Source organism: Cheilinus undulatus, linkage group 7 (assembly GCF_018320785.1).
Source record: "Cheilinus undulatus linkage group 7, ASM1832078v1, whole genome shotgun sequence".
NCBI lineage: Eukaryota > Metazoa > Chordata > Actinopteri > Labriformes > Labridae > Cheilinus > Cheilinus undulatus.
This window is the reverse complement of record NC_054871.1, coordinates 22,394,654-22,412,102: the sequence shown is the minus strand read 5'-3', so window position 1 is coordinate 22,412,102 and position 17,449 is coordinate 22,394,654.

Genomic DNA, 17,449 nt, shown 5'->3' with positions numbered 1-17,449 from the left:
GTAAGCCTACAACCATTTACAATGACTGTCCTCCAGTGCACTGCAGGAGAAGCAATTTGTTGGGAGAAGTAAATCCATTTAGCCCCAACAGAAAGGTGGCCAGCAACTTAATTGAGGTCTCCGGCTATATTTAAAAGGAGTAAATAATTTTTGGACACAGCAGTGTTATTTTGAGCACGGGTCAAATGGCTGAATACACATTCCAGTAATGGAACAACTACTCGAGTTGAAGTTTGTTCCGTAATTCTGGGCTATACATGCTCCACATTTTCTTCTCATATCTTTAAAAGTGTTACAGTCTGTCCTACTTCTCCGCTCAGCTATTAACTCCGTCTTTTATTGTCTGAAAATTTCACGTCTTCTCTTTGGGCTCAGATATCTGCTCTGGCAGAGTAAACACTGTTTTGAACTGTCGCCTAAAACTCAGCAAAGACTGCATGGGAAAATACAAAATGCTAAATACATGAACAGTGAATAAGGTATTTAGAAAACTGTCGGAGAGAGAAAAGTCCCAACAATCTGAGGTGTTCCTGTACACACGGTAACACACACATTTATAAAACACCTGCCTGGAGGCAAAGACTGAAACGGTCCAGAGACAGGGAAGTATTTGGCTCACTTCCTGCAACACCACAACAGGAAAATAACAATAGAGCCCCTCTGACCTGCAAGATCTGGCCCTTTTATGACAAGTGCTATATAATTGTACCGTCTGGCCTAGATATTTCTGTGTCTCCTCCAAAGAGATGATTATTTGTCTTCATCCCACCCTCCTGGCCTCCTTTTCCCTCTTATCTGCTTTTTTCCTGATTTATACATCCCCTTGCCGGCATGCTGGGCTCTCCCTGTGTTTCTGATTATGTTTTCATCAGTGTTTTTCTAATGTATCAACTTGTAAACCAATTTATCCGCTGGCGCCCTAAAACTATTCTGGCATGAAACAGCTATTGCAGCGTTTAGCTTTTAACCCCCCCATTTCCCCCTCTGCCGGTAAATGTTTAAATGTGTTGCAGTTTTGTTTGAAGGAGCGTGTCACCACACATGGCTAGTCAGCAGATGCCTTCCAGATAAGGGCGCACCTTTTACTCAGGATTAACCAGCTAAAAATGTGTTCCAGTGTTGTGGTCGGGCCAGTCTCCAGAACAAGAATGGCTCTTTGTTGGAGTAGAGGTTGTCCCTGTGATATGGAGTCACTGCATGTCATTTCAAGGCCGCTTTGTTTCAAAAACCTTTCCTTGATGGTTTCCCAGAAATCCACTTACACCCTCCTCAATACATTGGATCTAATGATTAATGGTGTGCTATTCTGGGGACAAGCAAGGGCATAGTTTAATCTTTGTAACTTAATCCACTTTTTGACCACTTGACCTTCAGTATTCAGCTGTTCCATGACCACCTTTGATAGTGATACTGGCAAGGAGGATCCACAGCTGGATACACAAGCCATAGTAAGATGTAATCATGGTCAACCGAAGAGTTTTTTTCTTTGTTCAGTGTCCAGATTTCTAAATACTTATCTCGTTCAATCAGACATGAAATGTGTAGAGGAAAATAACTTTCAGCTATTTGATTGGACAGGGAAAAACAAATGCAGAAAGTGCACAATGATTATCACCTTGTTTTTTATATCTATTCTGAACAAATTTCCATCCTGGATGTAGTATTGGGAAGTGTTTGGGGAGAACAGGGGCATCCGGAAGAAGCGCTTTAACCTCACAAATAATGCAGGAAACAAATACAAATATAAAAATACATATAAAAAAATGAGAGAAGCAGTCTCGCCACTCCTCTGCTGCACTTTTCTTTTTGGCATGCTTTGTTATGCCTTCTTCTTCCTCTTCTTTGTTGGTTGTTTAAAAGTGGTTAGCAAACAGTTATGAGTATTACTGCCACCTAAATTAGCAGGTAATACTGCCATCTGTGATTGCTGATTTGCTGTCTCCATTCAGACCATAAACTGTAGAAAAAACTCAGGCATATTCTTCGTGGGACTACGTGCCCTGAACTAGGCCTGCGTGATATGACCTAAAAATCATATCACAATATTTTTCTTGCCTTTGATGATAAAGGTATTATATCACAGTATTACAAAATTAAAAAGAGATAATGCTTTTTAATCCAAATTCAAGTGTTATCAACCCCCTTCTCTCTTAAAACAAACCTTTGATGGCATACTCAATTTATCTCTAAGTATAGGAACACAGAAAACATGTTTTATTTTTGTTAAGTCTCTCTAGGTTTACTTCTGTCTAACTGCACTCCAAGTTTCACATTTCATCTCTAACCTGATGAGGTGTGTTAAGCTGCTAGTGACTTGAACAAGTTAGTGAAGGCATTCACAATAAAAGCGTTTCAGAAAAATAACAGCCGCCTTTTATTTTGAAGAGCTTAACGAAAGTATTGTGTTCAGCATTGAGTTAGCTTAGCTTTGGCTGCCGTACCGGGGAATACGGCTAGTTTACAGCTGCTTTTCTGACCTCATTTAACATCGCAGCCTGGATCTTTGACTCACTGTAGAGTTAGAAAATACGTCTGAGTTGCAGTACAGCCGTCAGACTTTGAGAGGAAAAAACATGTTTTTGCCTGCTAACTCACACTGAGGCAGATACAATGACGTCATTAACAAGCGTTATCGCGATTGGTTGGTAGAGTCCAAATCTCTGCCGTAGGCCAAATTTATATCATTTATACCGTCTACCGCATATACCGCGCACCCCTACCCTGAACCATGATGGTTTAAAACAAATACAAATACCGTTACACCTTTAATAATTACTCAAATAGTAAATCAGTGTATTTATTGAATAATGTTTTGGCTGTACTGATGCACTTAACGTGTTTAAAAAAGATTGAATATTCTCAACAGATGAGTTTTTGTCACCTAATACAGGTTTAATGCTTTTTTTAAACTTTAGGCCATTAAAATCAACTGTAACTGCTTAATCTTTGGCCCATACACTTATAATCAAGCCATGCAATACAACCTCTTTGCAATTTGGGCCTGACTTCACGCTAAGATTGTAGCCCATCCAGACAGCAAAATGTAGACACGCATTCAATTTGCAGTGCTCTGTGCATGTTAGACAACATGTTCTGAAGTAGGACTCTTAGTTTTAATGATCAAATGCTCACCTCACTTTTTCACCCTTCGGTAAGATAAGATGGTGCTGTAGAATCTTCTCTTTCTTCTACTGTTTGTATGTCCCCCAGACATGAGAAGCAAAAAGTCAAGAGCACCTGCTGATGGTTAAAAAAGAGTTTTACAATAGTATTTTTTATCAGATTCCAAATTGTCCATACTGATTTTTTGAGTGTTGTGAGGTATTGTTAGTTACCGAATAGTTTCTTAAGTTGAAGCATTGGCTTGCCCTTCCCTTTGTCTATATGACACTTATTATCCCAGAGTCAGGAAATGACAAGTGGCATCCTCACGTTGAAAGGCCACCTGTAACCACAGTCAGTCAATACGGTGAGATTGATGACAACAACGACCAAGACACTAAAGGCTTTTCTTTTGTTCCAGTCCTTACCAACTTGTAGACTTCCACTTGCAGCATTACAAGTCCCAAATGTCATCCACTTCATCACTGCCACCCTTTGATCACTGCCTCCTTATTAGTCCTTTTTCTGAAGGGCCATTACTCTTCAGTGGAGTGTCATTATTTTGAGTGCGACATTATTTGAATCAATATTTTGACACCTTGCCTTTCCAAAGCAGGTAATTGAAGTCACTGGTGGTGGGTAACTGAGCTGTGGGGGGACATGATTGACAAGTAATAGGATAAGGACTCTCCAAGCTCTCAGGCTCAGACATTGTTCCAGAGTGTGTTCTGTACACCATGAAACGAATTTTAGTTCCAGATAGGGAAAACTTGAATCCTCTCCCCTAAAATGTTTTAGCATTTTGAACCATCTTAGGCAGGTACAGTAATTACCAAATTTATTAGACCACCTGTCATATTTGTCTCAAAGACCATCCAGCACCATGAAGTGCTTTAATGCGGACTCTTTCATTTTCTGTGAGCTCTTGACATTTTACTATTTTAAACAGGAATGAGGAATTTCAAACTGAATTCACCTAAATTTGAACCAGCTCACTGGGCTTTTCTGAGAAGTCAGAAATTAATCAAGCATAACATTCAACCATTAGAACTCATTTTTCTGTTCAGGAATGCAATAAATAACTATAATTTGACATATTATACAAGAAATAATAATGTGTTTTACCATTTTTTCAGTTTTTTTGTAAATCAGTAAATTTGAAAATTCATGGATAACAATAATAATTATATTTTAGCATTGAAAATATCATTTGGGTTAAAGAGCTTCTACATATTGGTGTATTAACCATTGCAGAAACATAAAAAATGACTTTGTTAATTACCAATGCTGTTAATTTAGGGCAGCTGTGGCATAAACATTACTTTGATTTGGGTTAGGGTGGTCTGATAAATTAGTTAAGAACTGTATATTTTGCTTGGATTGGTTTTTTGTTTCATTCCCCTTTTTGGTGGCCTTTAGGGGTGTAACTCAACAGTTTCATCCCGATATAATATTGATATTTTGGACATCGATACGATATTTTCCGATATCAGAAAATCTGCCATGATATGAGTTTGGTTCAATTCAACATAGTGGCCTACAAACAATATCAGGAGATTTTATGCAAAAATTTCACACAGTTACAGAAAAAAACAGTTTCTGCAATTAAATTATTTACAGGTCTCTGTATTAAATGGCTAAAACTGTTGGCAAATATATGCTAGTTAGGTTTTCAGTTGTGCTGTTCCCAGGCAGCTATATCCCTATTTGGCTAAATGTTTATTTGAAGTATGTTTAACCAAGTAGTTGTAAAAATTCTCAAAAAGTATTTGAATTTATCACAGCATCACTGTGTCAGTGGGTAAATGGTGTGAGGTCAGTTTGCAGAGTAGAGTGTAGCTAAATTTGGCAGCTAGCTTCACTAGCCTTTGTTCCTATATGGTGCTTAATCCGGTTACTCATCACATAGGATGAGTGGTTATACGTAAGGATAACCCTAAGCAGCCTATATACAACTGTGTTTGCATTTTCTAATACAAATACTGCCATACTGTGCTGATCCTGTGACATGCCAACTGCTAACTTCCCATGTTTACGTCTGGTGAAGAACCAGGTAAAAGCTCTGGCAGGAAGGTGGTGGCCAGTAACTGAAGCTATAACAGCTACTAGTGGCAGAGGGCTTCATTGGAGTTTTAAAAGAGCAGGCTTTTCTTTATAAAAAAAATGATACATAGTTTATCCAGCTTGCAAATCTTGCTCTGGCTAACTTATTATCCAAATTTAATGACTTAGCTGGCCAACCACATGCACCTTGCTTTTATATTGATGGGTGACAAATAGTAACATTCTTTCAAGCAGCTAAAGCTCTAAATTCAGTGGGCACTGTTTGACAACCAAATTAGCTATCTCTGTTTTTGGCTAGCTAGTAAAGCAGGCCTTCAGCAACTTTTATCTAATAACTAACCTCAGCTAAATACTGCGCAGTTGGCTGCTAGTTGGCATCTGTGACAAGGTTTAATTTTTTCAGGTGCCCAACTATTTACCTAACTTTAGCTAGCTTGTAGCTCTCATTGCCTCTGGTACTAGCTCAGCTAAAACTTGTTTGCAACTGCTGCTTTTTGAGAAGGTTGTTAGGTTTTGTCATACTAGTCAACTCTGTATAAAAAAAACTGTTGGTAGGCTAGCATCCTATAAACTGATGGTGCTGATCCTAGCTAGCCAACATATAAGGGCCATGTGGCCAATAGCCTTTTTGTCAAATGCTTACCAGTCAGAAAATCCTGTGATAGGATTTCAGTTCATCGAGTGTCAGATGAAATCTTTACAAAACCAGACTAAACAAACTAATACACTGGTCAGCAGCCTAGCAATCTGGTGTGTTGTTGTTTGTTTCATATTCTGAATCCTTGTGTTATCCATGCTAGCTAAGGGCTGCAGGCTCTCCGGCCAACACAATGCTGCCCAAATATTTACATGAACTACTGTCAAAACAGAGACACAAGGATACATAGAGGAGCAGAAAGAAAGTGAGAAGTAAGAAGGAGAAGTGAGTGAAGAGAAAGAAAAAGAAAAATTATGGCATGAGTCAGACTGAATGCCACAGATGAGTTTGTGTTGTCTTTGTTGTGTTGTGGGTATTGAATGACAAATCAGGTGACAGTGTGTGGGTTTTGGTTCTTCACTTTTGGACACTTCAGAAACAGACAGAATTACTGACTTCATGAGCTATGTGTTTGTGTGTGTGGGTGTGTGAAACAGTGTGTTAAAATCATAAGCTGTGACTTTATCAAGATGCTGTATAGGCAACAATGAAACTGTGTATCGCTTAGATCACACATTCACATCAAGTGCTCAGGCTGAATAATAAATATCTCTCTCATATGGTATTTTCAAGTCATGTGTTGATCATACGCTGGTATGATAATAAAGAGAGGCTGTACTGTCCTCTAGCGCCATGTCTGCTCAGGAAGTCAGCCTTGTTATTACCCAGCAGCACCTGCTTCTCAGGAGGCAACTTAGAGCGAGGACTATCCTTCATCTGTGGCACCCAGTAAGCATTAATATAAATGATTCATGGAGAGACACCAGTCAACTCCTTTCTTTAAGTGGGTTGAACCTTAGGTATCTATCGTGTTTCCTGTTCTGCTGTAATAAGGCAAAAAACCATATCAAAATGAATGTCTATATGATGCAAATTTTTTTTTAATATGTGGAAAGATTCAGAGGATGTTATCATCCTCCAAATTTTCACGAGAATTAATTATTGTTCCATTTTAGTACAAGAATGAAAGTCAAGGCTCTAAAACATCACATTTACAGGGTGGGTGGTTTGTAAGAGCAAAAATGTACATTCAGCTGAATTCAGATCATAATAACATCTATCAGCATGTGTGATACGTTCACATGATTTTTCAAATTTCTACAGTATATGGACTAAAGTATTCGGCCACACCTGTTGAGTATTGCATTCAGGTGTTTCAATCAGACTCTGTGCCACAGGTGTATAAAATCAAGCACTTAGCTATGCAGTCTACATGTGCAACATTTGTCTGACAAAATGGGTCGTTCTGGAGAGCTCAGTGACTTTAAGTGTGGTACTGTGATGGATGCTGCCTTTGTGATAAGGTGGTTTTGCAAAATTTAATCCCTGCTGGTTATTCCGCAGTCAACTGTAAATTGTATTATTAGAAAGTGGAAGAGTTAAGGAGCAACAGCAACTCAGCCAATAAGTTGAAAAAAAAAACAGAGTGGGGTTAATAACTTCTGGTGCATTAAAGTCACCAACAATCCAATGATTCTGTAGCTGAAGAGTTCTGAACTTCCACTGGCATTAATGTGAGCGGAGCTTAATTGAATGGGTTTCCAGGGCTGAGCAGCTGCATGCAAGACTCACATCACCAAGTCCAATGCCAAGCATTGGATGGTGTGGTATTAAGCTCACCGACACTGGGCTTTGGAGCAATGGAAACATATTCTGTGGAACGATGAATCAAGCTTCTCTGTTTGGTAGTGAGATGGCGGATGCTGGGATGACATTACCTGCCTGACTGCTCCGTGAAGTTTGGAGGAGGAGGGATGATTGTATGGGGCTGTTTTTCAGGGTTTGGGCTAGGCCCTTTATTTCCAGCAAAAGGCAGTCTTAATGCTTTTGTATACAATGCCATTCCAGCCCCTGTTGCTGCAAAGTATAGACACTCTGACTCAAGTTCCCTCCTGTTAAATCACATTTTACCTATACTAGTTAAATGGATCTTTTATTTTAAGAAGTGGTAAAGTATCTGATGAATTAGGTGTAAGTAATTTAACTCATGGTTGAAAATGTTGAGGTGCTGCTTTGTTCTTATTTGAAGTTGTTTTACTCTTTCCTTATTTAGTTCAGTTCTGTAAAGTGCCTGATGTTATGTTCCCCGTTTCTTTGGTGGATTAAATGTAGGGATTTCTTAGCAAATTGCTTAAAGAGAGTGGTTGAAAAAATCCTCACTGTTGTGCCTTTGGACTGGTTTAATTTTACTCTATGGCTGAATGATAAATCATTTCAGATTCTTATTGGTTGGTAACACAAGAGGAAGTTTTCAGAGCATTCTGGTTAGTTTTTGCTGTACTTTCTGACTTCGAAACTTTGTTAATCACATTCATTTTTTAGCTGTGTGACTACAGCTGCTCTTATCTTGCCTTTCCAGTGCCGAGCTTAGTGTTATCTCAGCTCACGCTCATACGGTTACACACGGACAGCGCTTACAGTACACGGCTGCAGAGGGTAACATGGCAGGCTGTGTATCATACCTATACACTTGTGTAATACACTTTGTCATTTCTGAAAAATTTAAGATCTGTGTTTTAGGGAGGCAGGCAAAAAATTCAACAACTGTCATTTTTATTTTTGCCTTTCCCCTTCTAAGATGCTGTCAGCCTGCCTTGTCGCTGACAACATAAACACAGCCCAAAGAGTCAGAGCATTGCACTAGGTCAAACAGCTTTTATTTGAAGAATATAATGGGTAACTCATCAAAGGTCTCTTGATATTGCCTGGCAGTCCAGCACTCTAGAAGAACAAATTTCCTCAAGACAACAGAAGTTGAAGGTGGCCTTCACCAAACTTATTCCCAAAGCACTAAACAGGCTTTCATGTGGAAGACATATGCTTCACCATTACCTCCAATCCTTTCTCTCTAACATGCACAGAAAGCATAAAGTGTTTATGACCCCATGTTTCAGGGGTCACACTCTGACTTTTATTCATTACTCCGTCATTTCAAATGACCCTATCAGCTTTCCCCACCCCGTGCATTTATATGACTGAGGTGGTTAAACAAAAATGCAGCAAGAGGGTTCTGACCCTGACCTTTGAACCCATAGAAAGGTATGTCAAGCCAATAACTAGCTTCCTCCTCAGAGCAACCGCTCCACTAAACAGAAGCAGTTGCTAAAAAGAAATTCATTGGCCACATCAGACATAAAAAGGAGGGAGGAGTTGAAAGCCATAAAACAAATGCGCTGCTTTACATGGGAACCATGTAAATGATTTTAATGAACTTTCTCATTAGACTTTTCTTAATTTGTAGCAATGCATCATGAGGCTACTCAATGCAGGAGCAACAATATCATTATATAATTCAGAAAATTGCTTTTTCAAAGATGGAAAAAATGTTTTCTCTCGAGGAGGACAGCATGCATGAGCTGGTGTTTGGTGCACAAATGAACAATTACTGCTAATGTGTGAGCACTTAAGCGCAGTAAGATAGCAGCAACACGTCTCAGAGAGCTGTGAAGACTTGCAATTGTGTATTCAATATAAAAACAAATGTTAATATCCTCAGTAAACTCAAGATGTGGGAACAAGAAGGAAAATTGTTTTTTATGTTGCTTCAATGCTTAGCTCCATGCTTGTTGCCAAATGATCCAATTTCAAGTCTTTGAAATGTGCAGTTTGAGGTATTTTAGGCTTTTAAAGAGGAAAACCAGAGGACCTTCATGCTTATTCAATTCATCCAATGCTGCCTGTGTGTGTGTGTGTGTATTCAGTGGGGCCAAGGGATAGAATAAAGGGGCTGTAACTTTTGTGCCCGGGAAAAGCTTTCTGGAGGCCAGATACAGTAATTACCCAAATCAAAAGTGATTTATGGATTTTCACATTCTAATGCATATTGTCTGGTTTGAATTTGAAAGGTAAAGGGATAGGATTACCTCTTTTGGCTTAAGTTCTACTTTATTAAACCTCACAGGGAAGGACGAGTGAGTCTACTAAGGGAAACATGACAGGAGAGATAAAGCTGTATGTTGACTCGATATGAAGAAGCAGGGATGTAAAAGTGAAAAAGGTCATTTATTTTCTCACACATTGAAAGCATTTTTCATCATAGGAAGTATTTGAGTGTGTATGTTGCACCTTTTTAGCATACCTGTTTGTACAATGGCCCAATAAGACACACCTATATCACAGGAATGGGCAAAGTTATGAAATTAAGGAAAATAAGCAATTTAGCACTAGCTCTGTGTACATTAGCAACAGCACAGAGCAACACTGTAGCAGCAGGTAACAGGAAGTGATGCCATACATTTCCAGTGTCAGTCCCACCCAGGCCTCAGTGTTTATTGGCTGGTGGTTGTGTGACACCAGGCCAGTCAGATAACAATGTGGTGAGACTTTAGAGAGTGAAAACAAAACCAGAGGGGAAGACACGTCTTTTAGAGGAACCAAAGTAGCACACCTTTGAAATAATTGATTTTGGCAGATTATAGGTCAGATAAAATGCAGATCAGTTAGATGCCAAATGTCAGCATCAATAATGGGCCAGGTCTGTCCCGACAAGAACAACACAAGAAGAAGATAGCTGTAATGTCTGGTGACACAGCGGGGTGCTAAGAAACTAAGAGCGCTTTCACATTAGGCCCAGTTGTTTCGCGATTCCTTCCCCTTCCCCCCGCTGGCTTGCTTTCACACAAGCAACATTGAACCGTGCCAGGGTGCACTTGTGTATTTACTCGGTCTGAAACAGCAGGTGGCGTTATGCATATAGCTAGTTTACAACCCCCCAAAGGAGGAGAAAGAAGAAGAAACTACCATGGCAACCACTGGAGTCATGACCTGAGCGAAGATTATTTTTGTTTTGACCCAGCAAAAAGTCCATCCTGCAGCCATGGATGATTAAAATCACTTTTAAGAAGCCAGCAACTAAGCTCTTCATATCTGCAAATCTACTACAGCTCAGAGGATTAAATGGGTTCGCACTGCGCAGATACAGCGGTTTTTGAGGCGACAGGAGATTTTTATTGCTTTTTCAACTCCTCTCGCTGACACTGACTTGTGTTCATCTGTAAGGTGAGTCACAACAGGCCGTTTATTGGCTGGATTCTGATGATTTCTGCCCTTCATTGAGGAAAAATGTGAACAAACAGCCGTGCTGTGGAAAGAAGTTTAGTTTTTATGATGACATCACAAAGCTGATATGAGGCTCTGTCCTGTATCCAAGCGGGTTGCATTCACATCTCATCTGAACCGTGCCAGAGTCCACTTGAATCGCAGCCGAGACCACCTCCCAAAGTGGGCCGGGCTCTGTACCCGGGCGTGGTTTGTTTGCATTTACACTACCAAAACGAACCAGACTTTGGGCTTAAGTGCACTCAGATGCGGGACCTGGCCCCTAATGTGAAAGCCACCTGACTTGTTCATTAATGTAAAAGATCAGAGAAATGATCCATGCAACTTTGTATTGTCAAAGGACATGGAAGGTCTCTGGTAACATATTAACAGCAATTTCCATTATGTGTTACTGTCAACGGCTCAGTTCACCTTTTAGAATAACTGAATTTTCCTCCAGTAATTGCCAGTTTTTTTTTAAATAGTTGTCTTTTCTTAAATGTACACCCCTTGTACTTATTTTTCAAGATATTAGGAAAATATATATACTATCTACTCTTGTTCCAATGAATGAGCTAAAATGAGGCCATGCAAGACTCAATCAAATTCTGCCACAATTGTACCCATCATACCACCCACATGTAAACATAGGCATAATGCAGGAGAGCTATGGTAAAAATGACTTTGCTCTCATAAATGTTACATCAGAATTTTGGTTTTTGAGGATAGACGGTGTGGGCTTTTCAATATTTTACACAGCCTGGTTGAAATGAAAGCTACTCTGTAAAGCACAGATGTTGGACTAATCAGCAATTCTGTCTTGGTAAACAGACTCTGATGCTCAAAGAATAACAGCATTAATATGGTGTGCCGAGCAGTCTGGCTTGATATGATGGAAACAAAAACAGTGCTTCATTTTGTTTTTGCTTCTCAGTTTAAAAATGGGGAACACAACACTGCATATTTACCATCTGGTGCAGGCAGCAAAAAATAAAAAATAAAATATAATAATTGTATATTCAGGGAAGGATCAGAATATTTGCCTTGCAAGCACATACTTACTATTTAACTATAAACTTTATTTGTTCTTACTGTATTTTCACACCTGGCAGCTGCTTTGTCTGCTGTGTGCAATAAAGGAACTTTAGTGTTACCATGTATGGTCAGAGCAGAGATGAGTGTTTAGTTTTCACCATTCATTCGCAGAATATTTATAGCAGCTTTTGCCTGTCATGCTAGAGTTTTGTCTTTACCTTTGTCAGTAGTCCTTAAGTCCAAAAAGTCCTGGTTTATGAGGGAAAATGACACAAATGTGATGAAAATGCACCTTAGCCCGCATGTATTGTCCTGATCCAAACAGCACACATTTGTCAAATTTGATCGCAATCATTAATATATCACGCAAAAGATTGACAGGCAACTGTTTATGCCTTCAAGTTATTTAAAATCACCCTTAAAGCATCCTAGGAGACCTGGACCTGGCATGTTCCAGGTTTTCAGGAATTTTTTTTCCAAGTTAGGAGCAGCAAACTTAAACAGCTTGTGCAAGCTTGCATGCTTCCAAATGAAAATCACTGTGTTAAAAATGCTTGATAAACACAGAAATAAAACAGAAAAGATGACATATAAATCTGAGCTGATCAGCTGGTTGCTGATGTCTTACAGATGGATGGAGAGCTGGTCCAGTACCTCCTGTACAGGGTATAAACTAGGAATCTAACACTTTCTACTTACCTACTTACCTACCTACCTACCTATCTGATTTACCTAGCTTCCTACCTACATACTTACATACTAACTACCTACTTACTTACCTACATACCTACCTACCTATCTCATTTACCTACCTACACACCAACCTACATATCTTACCTACCTAACCCTACATACCCTTCCTGCCTACCCTACATATCTACCTACCCTACCTACACAACTTAACCTACCTACCCTACAGACCTATTCTATCTACTGTGTGTACCCTACCCTTCCTACATACTGACCTAATGACCTACTTACCAACTTCAGGCCAGCCTACCTACTATCAATAATAATCAGAGCTGCACAGTACTGCCTATGAAAACAATAAACTATGATCTAAAAGTAAGAAAATGTTGGCCACTTGACCGTGTTAAAGTGGCCTGATTTGATTTTCCACTGTTTGCCTGCCATGGTGCGGATCTGTGGGGGCTTTGGTCCACTGAGAACTATAACATACTCATCACCTCTAACACAGCTGCTTCACTCCATCCAGATGCTTTCCCCAAATGTCTGAAAGAAAGATTTAGGTGTGTTTTTTATATCTGCATGTGAGCTCATGTGTTGTTACCAAATCTGTGCATGTATGCATCTTTGCACGATAAAGCCTAACTACTGAGTAAGGTATCTTAAAAAGCAATGCTTGAAATCTACCCCCATTATGAATGAACATCCTCACGTTTTGCCTCTCCTAATTTATTCTACAGTGTCCTGGCTTTATCGTCCCTTTTCTAAGAGCCACTGATGTTGTGTGGCCTTGCTGTATTAAGTAACATCTTGTTCTATCTTCTAAGAACATGACCCCAGCGGAGAGGGCATGGGGTTGGATCCATTGGGGAAAATAGAGACACGGCAACCTTTCAGCTACTTTCCCATGAGAAGGGATCCCACACTGGGTATAAGGCCCTGTAAAAGGGACATTAAATGCCTCTTGGCCTGTTTAGGTGGAGGTAAGAGTACCCATAAAACAGTGGAGATGTAGTTTAAGTAAGGGGAGCAGGTGAAACACTAATGTTTCAGAAGAATGTACGCACTCAGGTTCCTCCTAAGGCCCCTTGGATAAAAGACTCTATTTAACAGTTTGTGTTTGCTCTGCAAGGAAGAAATGAGGTGCTATCATGCTACTGCATCTACAAGTCTAATTAAGTGTTTCTTTCAAAGTAATTTGACTTTTAAATTGATAAATACTGTACAGGCACTTTCTTTTTAACTTGTAGGATGCTAGAGTATGGGGGAATTCTGCTGTGCAGAAAGAAAATACCAAATAAATACCCTTTGGTGTTTTTTTGCCATCAGATAAATATGGTATCGTCTCCTTGTATAATTTTTTTCATATTTGAAATGTCTCACATGTGTCTTTTCTGTTGCTTTTTGATGGTCCAGCCTCTAGGTGTGTGAAACGCACATGCTTAAAGCAGAGGCTGAACACAGCATGCTTATAGAAAACTTGTCCTGGATTTACACCTAAAAATGTTCAAAAGGCAAAAATACAAAGACAAAGCTTCTATAATGAGCAGAAAAGGGAATTTGGGGGGCATTCAGAGTTCACTTTGGTGCCTCAATTCATCTCTCATCAGCCACCTGCAGGTTTGTTCCTTCCTGTCACTTTCTCCAGCTCCATCCTCATGGTTGTTGACATGATTTGAGGAATCCTCTTATTATCGGCAACACATTTGAAACAGTCCTCCTTCCTGCACAAACCTGCTCTGATGTAACTTGTGCCTGACATTGTTTCATGACTCTGAGTCTCAGGCTGAGTGCAACCACTGACGATGCATTCCTTAAATAGCTGGATATAAGTCAGAAATGACTACAGATAGTAGAGCTGCTGAGCTCAGTGCTGTATATCACAGAACTTCAAAAACAGCTCTCTCTTCTGCTGGTGCACACATGGAACCATTTTTGTGGCTCTTAATTACAGCATTTTAAGACAAAATCAATGCTAAGTAAGGAAAAGAAAAAAGCGCTTGTGCCTTAGACATTATTACTCTAATACATGGGAAACTATTTTGACCACAGACATTTCTAAAGTACAGTTTGTACACGAGTACTCATGGTAATCAAATTGATATTTTTGGAATGGGGGTTAAGTTTGATTTAAAAGCAGTTCGTAAAGCACTTCTCCATTGAAAGGGCAGAGCCCAAGGATGCCCAACCATCAGTCAGGCCAGCCACGCCTGTTTTGTGCATACAGTGACTCTTAACCTTAGTTAAGCAGTTGCTGCAGTTGTTTAAAGATAAATTAATGAGATGCATCTTAATGCTTAAAGATTTAAGAACTGAAGATTGTATGTTGCCAATTGCCACTCTTTTTCCAAACTGAATTAACCTTTACACAGGACTGTATCATCTGTATCATACCTAGATTGTAGTCGTTCAAGCTGGAAATAGAAAGGGATACAATGCCATTTGGACATACAATATTATACACACACATACTTCATGCAACCATCATTCAAGTCAGTGTCTTAATGGGCCTTCCCATTTAAAAAAGTCTGGACACCCGCTTGTTTGTAGGATGCCCAAGTCAACCTCAAGGCAACTGTTGTACCAATTTGGACAAACAGCAAAAGGCTAAAAACTATTGATATTTTTACTGTAAATAGTTTTGAATGCCATGTAATACCCTCCCATTTCCAAATATTGGAACATTTTTTTGTTTGTCCATTAAATGAAATCTCAGTGAAACCAACTTAATGTGCAGTTGTAATATACTGAAAAGTTCAGAGATGGTGAATTCCTTTGGAAGGCATTGTAGAGATTGTTGTGTCTGAAAGTGTTAGAGCTGCACTCACAGCCTTTAATGTGGCATTCTCTCTGGCTCTAAATGGTGCATGTGGTTTTAAATAAAATGAAGTGAAAGAGGCTGTATGAAGCCACAAAGTCTTCATTCTGGCCTCCTATCACTCTGTTCAGTCATTATGATATGCCTTTGTTTGGAGCGACATGCTTTAGGGCGGGGCTTAGCTTGCCTATTGTCTCAGCATCAGTAAACGCTTGCAGTGCCTGCTAATGAACAGTAATCCCCACACCCTTCTTACCACTGTGTAATTGGCTGATTTATTAGCAGAGTGTGATAGCCAACCTAACTGAGAGCTTAGGAAATAAAACTATGGGCTAATAACTGCTTTAATCCTCTCACACAGCTACTCAAAACTTTTCTAAGTGTCTTTATTCAAATGCTTTTAACCCAAACTCTGTTCAAAGCTTAGAAACTCATGACAGCACTGACAGTAGTTTCTGCTGGCACAGTTGTGTGCCAGCAGACTCTGTGTGCTGCTGAGCTCTTTTGTTACAGAAATGGAGAGAGGCTCATTGGTTTTACAGTCCAGACACCTTTTAATTGCTCTTTTACATAATTATCCTTCAATGGCATTGAGACTGAAACACATTAAGCTTGGGGTGATGTTTGTTTAATCTGATTATGATGTTAATCAGTGTCTGCTAAAAGACATTGTAACATTAAAGATATAACCAGAGTAAACCATCAACAAATCTAATTATATATCACATTTTGATTCCAAGGTTTTCAAAGTTTACTTTAGTGGAACATAAATCATCCATCCAGGGACCTTTTGCCTGATTTATTAAAGGTTTTCCCTAATAATTTCTCACATTACACTATACATACATATTTAATATTAGCCTAGATCCAACATCAGACCAAGATCAGACCGAGACCCAACATCACTCCAAAATGAACCAGCAAATGGCAGCTCCCTTTCAGCAGAGAAAGTCCTTTAGTAGAACCATACCTACCAGTAGAAAGCAATTTCCACAGTCTACATAGCATTTTATAGGCTGGAAGGACTGGGTGCTTTGTATAGATAGCAGGGGAAAAAAAACGAAAATATCTACTTAGTTAATAAAGCTTTATGTCATAGTATACATTTACAACACTTTGTTACTAATTTACAAACTCAAATATATAGATTAAACTGCCAATAGCTGCCAATACAGTGGCTGAGCTGTCAGCCTGCAGTGATAGTTGTGAAGTACAGACCCACTTCGGTGTCTTTTCAATCAAACTATTGCTCAAACAATGTGCTTACCTGACAGTTCCATCTAATTAGAGAGAAAAAACTGTTAAAAAGTGATGCCCCACCCTGATCCAGGTTTTTCTCAGTGTTTTTTTTTTTTTGTCCAGCAAAGCTGCTGCTTTCAAAATATATTGTATGTGAGTATTTTAGATGGTACCAGATTGCGTGCATGAGTGATGGCAGTGTCGGTACTCAAGGTCATGACATATAGCAAGCTCTTATTTTGTTTAAGATTTATTTTTGGCCTTTTTGTGCCTTTATTCCACAGAGGAAGTTAGGTTCATGTAATGCTATTTTGCAATGCACTATTGATTGATGCACTAAGAGGAGGTGTTGTGTGAGTGGGATGGTTGGGGAGTTGACAGGAAAACACTTGTCAACATCTTGTTTGTGTATTAAGTGGAATAATGTGTATTTATAAGGTTGTCTAGAGTCTGCACATTCTGTTAGATTCAGTGTACCTTAATGATCATCTACACGTTTACCGACAGTAAGTTGCTGACAGCTTGGCTCCTTTGGGCTCTCTTACCACTTCGCAGCTTTTGCTTGTAAGAATATTGATCCAGCAACGATGACATTTTTTGAACTTTGCATATCTCTGCTGACTCATCCACCTCTTTCTCCGGTGCTCCCCTTATTTGTTTTTTCCTCATCTCCATCCACAGGGCTGATAATTAGCTCTCATTGGTGCTGGGAGGTCATTAATACCTTGCCACAATGCAGGCAGAGAGCGTGTCATTGATAGATCCTCACC